This window comes from Vombatus ursinus, unplaced genomic scaffold, assembly GCF_900497805.2.
Source record: "Vombatus ursinus unplaced genomic scaffold, bare-nosed wombat genome assembly UNPS02009770.1, whole genome shotgun sequence".
Lineage (NCBI taxonomy): Eukaryota > Metazoa > Chordata > Mammalia > Diprotodontia > Vombatidae > Vombatus > Vombatus ursinus.
Genome location: NW_020949548.1, coordinates 592,212 through 606,459, shown reverse-complemented (window position 1 = coordinate 606,459; position 14,248 = coordinate 592,212). Strand labels below are relative to the sequence as shown.

General features: G+C 39.2%; 1 pseudogene; it reads right to left on the bottom strand.

Moving 5' to 3' along the window:
• Positions 1 to 11,530: 11,530 nt before the first annotated feature.
• LOC114036230 lies at positions 11,531 to 12,230 on the bottom strand (annotated as a pseudogene).
• Positions 12,231 to 14,248: the final 2,018 nt, after the last annotated feature.

Here is a 14,248-nt window from a genome sequence, read left to right as displayed (position 1 = left end):
TATTAACAGTAAGAGTTTGGCTTAGCTTCCAAAGTGTTAGTTGTCAACATCTTAATGCTAGTGCAGCGATCAAAGCTGACTTCTGAAAGCTCAAGTCTAAACCATGTCATTCCCCTTACTCAACAAACTCCAGAATCAATTATGAAATCTTAGTTGGTTTTTAAAGCCCTTCATCCCTTGGGTCCTTCCTACCTTTCCAGTCTTCTTCTACTTTAATCTTCTCTGTATACTCTGTAGAGTATAATGAATGTATCATCCAGTGACTCTGGCCTCTTCCATTCTTCTCACAAAACATCATTTCTGGACTCCAGGCATTTGCATTGACTGTCCCCCAGGCCTGACATTCTCCCTGTCTTCATCTCCACGTTCTGTCTTCTCTGGCCACCTCCTCTGGTCTCAGCTCAAATCCTACTTCTTCAAGAAGCTTTTCCCAGTCCTCCTTAGCTTTAGGGCTTTCCCTTTGAGACCAACCTCCATTTATATAGAGCTTGTTTGTGTATAGTTATGTGGTCTCCTTCACTAGATTGAGAGTTCCTTCAGGGTAGGAACTGTTTTTGCTTTTTTTTTTGTATCCCTACTTAGCACAGTGTTTTGGCAACTTAATTTAGCAGGTGGTTAATAAGTATTTCCTGACTAGACCATCAAAAAAAGCTCATTGGTTGTTTGTGCTAGAAAGGACCTTAGAGTTATTTAGCCCAATCCCTTAAAATTCCAATGGAGGAAAGGGGTGAAGAGACATATCCCAGGTTATCAAATGAGTCAATAATGGACCTAAAATTAAAACCCGGGTCATATGATTCCTGGTCAAATGAGATAATTATAAAACGTTCAGCACAGTGCCTGGCGCTTAGTAGGTGCTATATAAATGCTTATTCTTTTCCCCTTTTGCGTCCCCTGGGCCTAGTACAATGCTCATTGTACTATATCATAATGAAGTTAACGTTCTCTCCTCCCAGTTAAAGGAGGTTGGATTGGGAACAAAACTGAGATGCTAACCAAAATACTGGAAATTACCAAGTTAAGTCAGTGTCAGAGAAAGTATTGGGCATCCTGGGCACTTCTTTCCTGCTCCTGTTTCCTGATTCTGTTTATAGCTCCCCACTGATCCCACAATTGCCCACCATGCATTGCTTCTCATCAGTCAGGACTGATGGGGGCTCAAAGCCCTTCCTAGGCCTTTATTCTGGTTCTAGGAGGGCACTGGCTATATGATTCCAAGTGAAATAATGCTGTGTTTGCGCCCCTGTCAAAACAAGCAATTACTGTGAATGGAAGACATTGTCCTCCTCCTACAGGGAACAGAGAGTGTGCATCAACACAATTTAAGGAGGGGGGAGCAGGTCTTGGATAAATTAGAAAAGTGGTGCTTTGGGGAAAATAATTTGAATCATTTCTCAAATTATAATATATCAAGCATCACTTAAGAAAAGCTCCAAGTGTTTAAAAGCTTCATCCATATGTATGTATCTATACATACCTACACACACACACACACACACACACACACACACACACACATCCACATACACACACATCCACTGATGTATTGAAGATACTCATTCTTTGCTCATTCTGCACTGAATAATTGTTATACTAATAACTTGATCATCCTCAAACAATAACCATTGTCATGGTAACCATTTACCCTGGGAAAACAAACTGTGCAAATGAGCCTATTCCATAGCTTTAATTATGCAAATAGGAATTTGGAGGAGTAGTTTGGGAGATACCAGTTTCCTGTTTGAACATTGACTAAGGTGAATGACTCCTAAACAGAGCTTCATATTTGCCTGTGGTTGGACCCAAGGGGTTTGAACCAATGAAAACAGTCTCTCTCTAGGTTTGTTTTGAACTTTTTTATTAGATCATATTGATAGTGGCTCTTTTGAGGTGAATTATTGAAGGATGCTGATTGCCAGTGTCTGGATTAATCTGTGGCTACTGCTGGCTACTAGGATCTAAGCTTCCTAATGATGTTTTAAGCATACTACTCCTTTAGTGTGGCTCTGATCAACACAGTGAGCCCCTAGAATGCACTGATTTAATCATTTATTCACATGGTCATTGAGTACCCCCTGTTTCCAGTATACTATACAGGGTGCTATGGCAGGAGGTACAAAGATGAATAAGACTCAGTAGGAGATATAACTAACCTGGATCACTGGAGATTTTCCTTCAGGTAGGAAATTCACAAGGCAGAAAATACCACAACAATGTCAAATGAAATGATGGAAACCTAAGTCCAGACTAGCTGAGAAGTGGGAAAGAGGATTGGATTCTGGATACTCATGAGGACAAGAGACCTTGGCCGGTTCACTTCCTCCCCATTCCCCTTCATCCCATTAAGGAAAACCTAGTTCTCCCTACTTCCCCCAAAGAATTTCCTTTCCCTTCTTTTCAATTAGACCCAATGGAAGAGGTAGGTGGCAGAAAGCTGGAGACCCCTAATCTTGGTGTCCTTTAGTTCAACGCTTGTCTCAGTCATTTAGGTGTACTACCTCAAAAAGGTCCCAACCTCTCTGAGCCTCAGTTTCTTCATTTGTAAAATGAGGAGGCTGAACTTGATAATTTCTAATGTGCCTTCTAGCTCCTATGAATACAAGTTTCTTGACAAGTTCCATTCAGTTGTTTTTCAGTTGTGTCTGACTCATCATGACCCCATTTAGGGTTTTCTAGGCAGAAATTCTGGAGTGGTTTGCTGTTTCCTCCTTCAACTCATATTACGGATGAGAAACTGAGGCAAACAGGGTCAAGTGACTTGTCCAGGGTCACACAGCTAATAAGTATCTGAAGCCAGATTTGAACTCACAAAGATGAGTCTTCCTGATTCCAAGCCCAGTACTCTATTTACTTTGCCACCTAGCTGCCCCTTCTTGACAAACAAAAGCTATTTCTATTTTGACTTTGTATCTCCAGCACCCACCAAAGTGCCTAGTACATAATAGGCATTTAAATGCTTATTCAATGAATAAAATTAGTGAAAGAAATAGTCTTTTCTCTTTTCCTCTTTCTGAAATTTCCAATATTGGCCTGCCCAGCAAGGGCAAAAAAAAATCTTGGCTCCTTTGAAGATGAGTTCTCCAGGAAGTCTCTCTAGAGAAGTAGAGAGAGGAGTAAATGCCCTAGGCCTTCCAGGTTGGACTGCATCATATGTGAGATCTCTTCCAACCTGGAAGTTCTATTTCCTAAAGCAGCAAAAGGTTAAAAAAAAAAGCATGGATACAAAGAGAGAGGTCTCCTAAATCAGCTGCATGAAGGAACTAGGCTCTTCAGAAAGCTGACTGAGAGAAACAAGACCTAAAGATAAGGAAAATTATATCACAGTGTCGGTAGATCCAGAGAATAATATTAGCAAAGGTAAGAAAGGGTAAAGTATGTTTGGGGAATAGCAAGGAGTCTGGTTTTGCAAGAAGATAGGGAAATAAGGGGGTGAGCAGATTAACAAGGTTATTTATACCTGATTGCAGAGGTCCTCAAATGCCAGTTGAACAACTTCACAGTTTCTCTTAGAGACAATGGAGAGTCATTGGAAGTTTTAAAGCAAGGGCACATGGCACAAATTAGAAGATTACTCTGTTATACAGAAAATATTGGAGGAAAAGAACCTGAACTTGATGAGACCAGTTTTTGAGTTTTTGTAGCAGCATGGGAGTGAGGGCATAAAAGGACCCAAACAAAGGTGGTGGCAATGGGAATGAAATGGAAGAAACAGATTGAAGGAATGTTAGGAAGGAAAAATCAACAGGTTTTGGTAGCAGAGTGAATAATGAAAGTGAAACAGACCAAGTTGTCCAAGATGGCATTGCATTTGGCCGAATCTGAAATGGAACATGACCATTGGGTGTCTAGAATAGACTTCATCTTTCCTCTGATGGGATCAGACATTTGGTACAGGCAGAGGCTGGTGAAAATCTAACCATTAGCTTTGAAAAAAAATAGCAAAGTTATAGTAGGGGGCATTTATATATTATTTATCTGGATGACTCAGGTAATTGAAAGTCTACTTGCAAAGTGCTGTAAATTATGTGTTGTTCCTGTTGGGATTTTATACAGCTGTTTTCAAAATTAACTAAAATTAGAAAGATACTCTCATGGAAATTATATTTTAAAAAAGCACTCTAGTCAACAAATCATCTACTTAATCATTCTATACTCAGGCATCTATGAACTTGAAAGCAAGCATGGAGGAGTGCAATGGAGGACAATTGTGTAGTTTCAAAGGAAGAAAGGAAGAGAGTGCATTGTGTCATACTACAGAAATCCTGAGCAAGTGGGGGATATAGATGGAGATTTCTTGATACAGCTTATAAAACTAGCACTGAGCTAAGATATTACAATGAAGGGAAACGCACTGGGGAGCATGATTCATAACTTTTTTTTAATAATCATACTCAAAGGCTGTTGATTGATGTCAACCTGGAGAGATTTCTCCAGAAGAATGCCCCAAGTCTCTTTCTACTCCTATCAAGGACTTTTATCAGGGACTAGGACTGAAGACTTTGGCAATATAACGGATATCAAATCCTCTTGTGATGACACAATGCTTGGAAGAACAATTAGTAGAACGGAAGACACAATCAAAGTTCATATTAAGATTGTTTTCTTTCGTGATTGAAGAAGATCAAAATGATATCATTATGCTGGGGTCAAAGTACAGTGTAGCCAACAGTGACTGGTCAGTCCAATATGAGCTCAGAATGTTCTACCACAGGTTGGGCACAAATAGTCCACACAAACAATTGGAGTGAAGATGCCTTTAAATTTGGACATCTCATGTTTCTTTTGAGCTACTGCAATTCTCTAATGCAGGCATGCCATGCTGGGCAGTCCTATGTCAGCATCTCCCATGTCTCAACATCAATTCCAAGTATAGATTAATCTATAGATAAATGTTAATGTCAAACACCAATAAATTACAAAGTCTGTTCTAAGAAAGAGACAAACAGAAGTAGGGTGTATGTGTCCACTCTTTTATTTCTCTCAAGCTGGCTTGGCATTCATTATATGGGAGTTACAGTCCAGAACTAGGTCCCCCTAAGAGGACCAGTGCCAAGCTGTCTCAGTTTGGGGGTTGGGAGTACAGGGTTTTATATCCTTCAAAGAGTAGGTGTTCCCAAAGGTTGCCAATCAACTCTGATTGGTCAACACACTGGGAGGTGAGCTATATTAAATGAAGGTCTTTGAGTATAGGTCACTTAATCTGGATCAAAGAGACATCAATTTCCATATCACTTGTCCTGAGGTAGGGAGAAATCAACATTTTCTCAGACCTGTCCATGAAGGACAATGAGTAAGAATAAACCCATTTAGATAAGATCTTAATGTCTTTCTGAAGAACTGAACTTTTTTAAAAGGGGGATGGGGAAGCTCTGAGTCTTCAAGATAATGGTCACTAAGAAAAATCATTTTTCACAATAGATAAGCTGGAATGTGGGCCCAGATCCACAAATTGCTATTACAATGCAATGTTTTAAGTTTTTTATTTAAAGTATTTGAAAAAAATATACATTGTGTAAGTACATGGGGGAAACACGGATTTACATCAATTTATGTGAAGAAGGAAAAAAATGATTATGGGTTTTGCCTTATTATAAAGACAAGGTGAGCCAATAGTGTAATATAGCGTGGGAAATACTGGAGCCAGCTTGAACTGGCTCAGGAAAGCTGATTGTTAAATTTTCAGTTCAGCCATTTTGCCTTGGAAGTCAGCCAAAGCTGCAGACTAGGGCTTGAGTTATTGTTTTGCTGATTGTCAAGACTCAAAAAAGTGATGGACAAAACATTCATAATGAAGATAAAACTTAAAAGTGTGTTGTGTTTGCATTTTTTTTTCAGAGAGTCAATTGTTAAACATATACCTGCACACCCTTGGACATAGATGCCAAAACAATCATGTTTACTTTAACTTAAAAACAGCGAGAGTAGTATTTGACATTCCTTGGCATTTTTATGTTTGCAAATCACTTTGCATTTTTTATTTCATTTGGGCCTCTCAATAACCCTGTGAGGCAGGTATTATTGTGATCATTTTACAGATGGGGGAATTAAGGCTCAGAGGCTAAAGGTCACATTTCAGTGCCTGAAGTAGGATTCAAGCCTACCCCTTCCTGACCCCAAATCCAGCAAGCTATCTACTACCCCCACCCTGCTTCTAGGACCTATCACAATGCGTCTATGATCTAGTAAATTGGCATTGTCATTTGCTTTGGCCACAAAAACTACTTATATGTAGCCATGCTGATGTTTCTCTTGTCATCCATGTGATTTTATTTATGGGTATGGATGGAAAGTCTTTCCCATTTGGTGGAACTGGACAGAGATTGCATTCTGTGGGCACAGATAGGCTGAATTAATAGAAACAATATGTTGAGATCATATGGTCATCACAGTCTGTGCAGGCCAAACCACATCTGAAGTCCTTCGGTCAGGACTGGGGTAAGGGGAGGGTTGCATACTTTAAGAAGGACATTTGGCCAACCAATAGGCATGTGGAGGAAAGTGACAAGGATCATGAAATCAGTGAAAATCCTTATTTATGAGGCTTAGCTAAAGGGTTTGAAGATGTTCAGCCTGAAGAAGAGAGGGCATGGGGAGAACAAAGGCAACATTTGAAGGGTTGTCATGTGGCAAATGGGATTAAGTGTCATTAAACATACTTGTTCCAGAGGTCAGAATTGGGATCAAATGTGGGATTAACAGGAAGGTAGATTTCGACTTCAAGTGAGGAAGAAGTTCTAATAATTAAGGACTGACTGACCATCCATCAAAAAAGCAATGAGTTCCCCATTCCTGAAAGTGAAATACTCTTGTCATTGGCATTGTTGAAAGAATCCCTTTGTTGGTGGAGAACCCCTCCAAACTCTAAGATTCTCTGTTAACATGAACCTATTTTAGTTCACCTCCTCAGGAGGTAATTTAAAACCAGACACAGCTAAAAATAAGTAGAATATTTAAAATAATGTATTCTGCATTATAGATTTTAGACTATTAAAATACCTAACTTGTAACAAATAGAGAGCAAAGTGCTATGAAGATTAAATAGGGATTTGTGTTGCTTTATCTTGGCTGGTTTTGTTTTCAAATCTGAATTCTGGTGTTTATATGAAAACACCTTGTTTTTTTTCCTCCTCATCTCTGACAAACTTTGACCTCCCTCTGAATGAGTTTCAATATTTAATGATTTTTTTCCCCTAGGAAGTCAGCTATTAAAGGAACTAGGGATGATTAGCCTGGAGAAGGCTGGAAGTAGGAGTAGATAACAATTGTTAACTCCAAACACTTCAAAAGTTGTCAGGAGAAAGAACAATTTGATTGTCCATCTTGGACAGAACTAGGTAGGAGTAACTGGTGGGAATAATAGAGAGAGGCAGATTTGGGCTTTATGTAACGATGATCTGCCTAACCATTAGAGCTTGCTCATGTTAGAGGGGATTTCCTCAGTCCATGGTGGTTTCTCTTCATTACAAGTTTTAAAGTAGAAGTTAGACGGGATATTTCTAGAGGGATTTCCTTTTCATGTATTGGCTGGACTAGATGGCCTTCTCGGAAGTCTCTTCAAACTCTAAGCTTCTGTGATTCCCTGAATGTTTATTTGAAATATAAATCTCCATTCACCCCTCCCCTTCATTATTCTTGACTGGCTTGTAAGTTGTTCTTCTTAATAGCAGCCATGCCTACAACCAAAAGAGGCGTTTTCTTAATTTTCCTCTGCAAATTGTCACTTATGCTTCTTTCTTCCTGCTTTAGGTGAGTGGCTCCATTTCCCAGTTTGAGAGAGAACACTGATAACAGGCCTGTAATTGTTGTTATGGATAATTAAACACAGGGTTCTCCAGGGTTGCTGAATGATAGCACTGGAACTTCCAACCCCAGACAATTTTACTCCTTGAAAATCCCGATTTTGAGATGAGTCTGTCTCTGGGGCTACGAATTACTATTATTAGGTAGGCAGGGCAATTGAGCTGTGGGGGCAGAAAGACAGCAGGTGTTGCCAATAGCCCTGCAAAGTAAAACAACCTCTTTGTTGCTCTGAGGCTGCCTGTAGGCAAGATACAAAAGTTGGAAAAGAGAAACTCTGCAGCAACTCACTTGGTCCTTATACTGTGACTATAAAGCTGATTTTATTGGGAGGGAAAATTAAGAGTTAGTTTAGATTTTGGAGCAGAGCAATATGGTTCTGGGTAATTGCCCTGAGTGTTTGTATTTTCCTCCTGAGTTGGGTGTGTGCCTGGAAAAGTCTTGTGCATGGGACTATTCTGTCGACAATGTCACAGGGTTAGTGACAGTGGTATACTTGACAAACACTATCTGAATCCTTCCTTATTCTACAGGGATGTTTGGGTCAGAGATCAATGGACACTGTTGGCCATGACACCATTTCTAATACAATGTGAACATGTCCTGAAAAGAAAAATCAAAGAAGAATTTTATGTAGTTTGAATAAGATCATAGTTTTAGACCTAGAAAGATCCTTAGGGTTCTTCTGGTCTGCACCATTCCTTTATTTAAGGGAGAAGGGAGAAGATCTAGATCTGTGATTTCATTCAGGTAGTGAGTGCTCATTGAAGATGCTTTTCCTACCAATTCAATGGAACTGTTTCCCAATTTATAGTATTAGAGAGTTTCAGTGAAAGGTTGGGTGGAAAATTAACTGAGAAGATAACTGTATTGCCCATAATTCCATATCCAGTGTGTGTCAGAGACTGGATTTTATATCCAAGGTCTTTGGGATTCCAAGAATAGCTTTATCTATTATACTAAGCTGCTTCTTCCAACCCATTCGTTTTCCTGATGATGAAACTGAGGGTCAGAGTAGTGAGGTGGTTTACTCATATATACATACAGAGAGTAACAAAGAGTCAGGATATGAACTCATGTCCCTCTGACTGGTCTTCCTATATCTAGTCTCTCCCATCTCCAATACAGCTTTATTATAGCTGCTAAATGTATATTCCTAAAGCACAGCTCAAGAAACTTCATTGGGTCACTATGGCCTCTAGAATTCAATACAAAGTCCTTCTACACTTTTGGCACTTCAATTCCATCAGAATCTGGCTCTAGCCCAGGAGTCCCTAACCTAGGATCCATGAACTTTGTTTTTCTTTTTTTTTTTTTATAATTATATTTCAGTGTAGCTGGTTTCCTTTGTAATGGTATCTTTTTTTAAAATTTTGTGCATTTAAAGAACCTCAGAGATTTGCTCAAGCTTATCTTTGCAAACTACTCTACTTCAGTCATACTGTATTCCAGTCCAAATGGCCTGTTGTTTCTCATACATAGCATTCTCTCTGTCATCTCATCTCAGTGCTTTTGTACTGTCCCCTATGTCTGACAAACTCTTTTCCCTCATTTTCCCATCTGGGAATACTCAGTTCACCTCATTTCAATTCAAGTGCTGGTTTCTTTAAGAGTCCATTCCTAATTTCACTACTTATTAGTAATATTAAAATCAAAATGACTTCATGTTTTTATTGTTTCTTCGGTTGTTTCAGTCATGTCTGTCTCTTTGTGACTCCATTTGGGGTTTTCTTGGCAAAGATACTGGAGTGGTTTGCCATCTCCTTCTCTATTCATATTTATTTTGTAGGTACATAAATACTGTATTTCATCTCCTGGTCCCTTCCTGCAGTAGACAAGGGGTGGTCTAGCTGTTGTCTTTGTATCTGTAGTACACGGCACAGCAACTGGCACATAGTAGGTGCTTGTTGATTGATCTGCATAATGTACAAAGCCACAGAAGTCATGGCCTCACTGTATTCTATGCTAATAGTCTTATCTTGCTATTTTGTGTTCATTCACCACATTTTATACTAATATGCTGACGCAATGGAGCATGACTACAGGGGGATGACAAAAAGTGTGAGGAGATCCCAAAACATGCCAGACAATGTTGGTTAAAATAATTGGGAATGTTTGGCTTGGGAGAGGGAAAATTTAGATGGGATGTGATCGCTGCCTTCAAATAAAGGTTATCTTGTGGAAGAAAATTTATTCTTCATGGCCCCAGTGGGCAGGGGTAAAACAATTGGATAGAAGTTAAAGAAGACTTGGTTTCAATAGAAGGAAAGATAATTTCCTCCTCCTGACTTTCCTGGATTCTTCAAATTCCCAGCTATAATTTTAAGAAGCTTTCCTGATACCCCTTGATGTTACCCCTTAGTACTAACTCTAAGTATTCTCTAAGATCATTTCCAATTTATACTGCACCTATTTGTTTGCACATAATTGTTGGCATATTCTCTCCCCCATTAGACTGTGAGATCCTAGGAGGGAAGGGCTATTGTTGCTTTTTGACCTCTTTGTATCCTCAGCACTAAGGACAGTGCCTACTATTTTAAAAATCCTTATTGACTTGACTTGACCAGTTAAATAGAGATGCCCCCAAGTGGAAAGAGCTTCCTTGTGAGACAGTGAGTTCTCTATCACTGGCAGTACCCACACAATCTTGGTGATTATTTGTCAGGGACATCGGACAGGACAACCATGTATCATGAAGAGTTTTGAATTAGCTAACTTCTGAGGTCCCTTTTTCTCTTTTTTTTTCATTCATAAAACTTTTATTCCACTTATATCAACTTAATACACATGTTCTTAACAATTATGGTTGGATTATTCATGAAAATTTCATAAGACATTAAACAAAGCTAGCCACCATCTCAAGTTATTTCCCTGTTAACTATTTTTTGCAGCACATACATGTTAGGCGAGTAACAAAAAATTACAAAAGCAAAAAACCTAAAAAAACCTAAAAAAAATGAAATACATTTTTTTTTGCTTTTCTGCTGTGCTTGTTACACAGTGATGTTGTGGATATCAAGGAATTCACTTTTTCTCATTTTGCTTGTACATTTGTTCTTAAGTTACCTAAACCATTTAAATAAAAGTAAAATGAGTGTAGCAAAAAAAGAGAAAGCAAACAGCAGGTAACTTTACAAATAATGGAATGTGAACTTCTCCAGAGTAAATTGGGTTAAAACTTTGTGTTAAGGAATACTTTTGTAAATGTAATCGTAAAGGTGTACATGTTGAGATTGCATATTCCACAGATACACGTGGAATGACACGTCATATCGATGGGACATCTGTTTTTATCACAGCTGTGAGTGTTACAACCATAAAATACCCAAAATAACTATACCTGTGGCTGGAACCAATTATCCCTTTATTCTCCCACCATGACAGGCCAATATGGAGGCAGCTTTCTTTACTTAGACATGGAAACTGTTTAAACAACTGATCTTATGAAATCACAAGGTACCAAAAATACTATGCCAAACATGTAAAATATGTATAAAAATTCCATATCTCCATATTGGCCACCTCAGATGAAAACTGATAACAGATACATGTTAACTGGCTCAACTCCCCTAATATTAAACATTAAAAACCACATAGGAAGTACAGAAATCCAAATAGAGGTAACATAAACCTGTCATAAATTGTAAACAAAGACTATTTGTGGAACAGCATGGATGACAAATGGTCTACTGTGTAAATTTTAGAATGAGGTAGACAAAAGTTAGAAGGCTGGTTAATTCTCCCCTTCTTCTCATGCTTCAGCTTCATCAGCTTGGGGTCTAATGTCCACAATGTCAAACTGTCTCTCAGTAATTGCATTATTAGTGTGGTGTCTTTGTATGATTCTTCACTTAATATATCAAGGTCAGGAATGGCTTCATCCCATGCTGTCTTTGCAAGGGAGCAGGTTTTCTCTGGAGAGTTCAGGATCTCATAATAGGATACAGAGAAGTTCAAGGCCAGACCCAATCTTATAGGATGTGCTGATTGCATCTCCTTTTTTCTGATTTCAAATGCTTCTTGACATGCTTGTTGTGATCTATCCACTATTCCTTTCTTGTCATACCAGTAACAACCTTAGCCAAGCAACGGTGTAGTCACCTTTCATTTTTTCAAGGAGAAAAATTTGCTTTCTGTTTCTGAAGCATAAGGAATCAAGAATTTTTCCAATAGAGACAGTGCATCATTAGTTTGGTCTCAATTTTCTCTCTGTATTCTTGGGCCATCTGCCCTTCCATCTTCTGCTCAATACTGGAAACAACTCTCCGAGATGACCTTTTGTCATGTTTGTAAGTAACAGAAAGAAGATTCCTCTCCTCACTGGATAATTCTGCTCCTTGCTCACTTAGAGACTTCATGCAGGCTTCCATGTCATCATATCTCTCAACCTGCTTAGCCAATTTGGCCTTCTGCCCCAGCTCATTTTTATCCATGACTGAATGTTCTGTGCCCAGAGTGAGTGGTGGCAGTGGATGGATGGACAGGGGTTTCAGTGGTCTTTGGGTGGTGGCAGTGGCCATCCCTTTCTCTTTAGATACCATAATACCATGATTCTCAAATAAATATGCTAGTATTCTTACAGGGAGATAGGAATAGAGAAAGCCTGATGTGTTTATTTAGGAATTTCAGAAATACTGATCATCCAGTGGATTCTCCAAGAGCTATGGGACTCTCACATATAAGAAGGATTAATCCAGCATCATGCATCCAAGAAAGAACTGGAAAAGCTTACTATGGGATATGAAGGTGTGAACCCAAAACAACCTCTTTCTCTTTCCACTTCAGCAAAGCTGTGTTGGGTCTGTTGGATTCTATTTTGCTGTTTATTTCAGTTGCATCAATAAAATCTGCACCTGTTCATCCTGGCAATGAACACAGTTGTGTGGTTCACATACCAGTTCCCACCTGGGTTGCTTAGCTGCCTTTCTGTGATCTATTGCTTGTCAAGGTGAAGAGTAGATAGAGGAGGGGATGAGTAGACTAATTAATTCAGGCTCTATATGTTGGATCTAGACAAAGAGGGGAGAAAATGAAATGTGGTCCATTTGTAGCTCATGACTCTGGGAAATTCCTCCGACACACACACACACACACACACACACACACACACACACTGAAAATCCAGTCAGAGAAGTAAGAGGTGGGTGGTGCATATTATGAACTGGTGTTAATAATTGACGTGTACTGCAGGAGAAAAGGCAAAAGAAGGATACAGTGAGGGACTGGTATTGCATCACAGTAACCACAAGAGCAAAACCTTGATTTTGATGATGACATCAAATCACTGAAAGATGTGCCGAGCTTCACACACACACTTTTTTTTCTTTCATAGGGTGTTCTTTATGTAGCTGGTGGAGCAAATAAAATTTTCATAAGGAAGACTTTTTGAGCATCAGTGCCCCCAATACTTGTGTTAACTCTTAGATAATGTTTAGAATCCTCAAGTCCCAATGTGTGTGTGTGTGTGTGTGTGTGTGTGTGTGTGTGTGTGTGTGTGTATGTGTGTAGGGGATATAGTTTTATTTACTGGGGATTATAGTCTGACTGTTTTATTTTTCTTTTCTTCCCACCTTGATTGGCAGAGGACAATGTAGAGGTAAAAAAGGAGTTCCTCAGGATGTAATTCTGTCTCCCCATCAGCTTTTGCACTATGACACACAAGCTGTTGTGATGGGTTGAGAAAGGGACATCAGGGAAAGCACTCTGGACTGAGAGGCTGGCAAGGTCCTGTGATGATGCACTAACAGTCATGATAATCATCGATCTCCTCTTCTCACTACTTACTACTTACTCCCTGTCGGGGCACAGACAAGTCACTTCCTCTTTCTGGGTCTCAGTTTCCTCATCTATAAAATAATAAGGTTGGAATTAATGACTTCCATGCTTCCTTTTATCTTTATATTATATGATCCTCTGATATGGAGATCATTTGTTACAAGGCACTACACATCTCTGTCACAAGACATAGGCAGTTCACACATTATTATTCCCATTAAGCAGGAAGAAGGGAGGGGGAGGGAAAGGAGGAAAGAAGTAGGAAAGGGAGCAAGGAAGGAAGGAAGCAAGCAAGGAAGGAAGGGAAGAAGGGAAAGGAAGGAAGGAAGGAAAATAAGAAAGAAGGAAAGGAGGAAGGAAGGAATGGAAGGAGTGAAGAAGGAAGGAAAGAAATAAGGAAGGAAATTTTCATTTATTAAGCCCCTCCAATGTGTCAGACATTGTAGTAAGCAATTTACAAGGATTATCTCATCTGATCCTCACTGAAATTCTGGTAGGTAGATGCTTTTATTATGATCCCTATATTCTTTTTTCTTTTTCTTTTTTTTTACAGTTGAGAAAATTGAGGCAGACAGAGCTTAAATGACTTGCCCAAGGTGACACAGCTAGTAAGTATATGAGGATGGATTTGAACTCAGGTTTTCCTGATTCCAGGCCCAGAGCTCTCTGCAATATG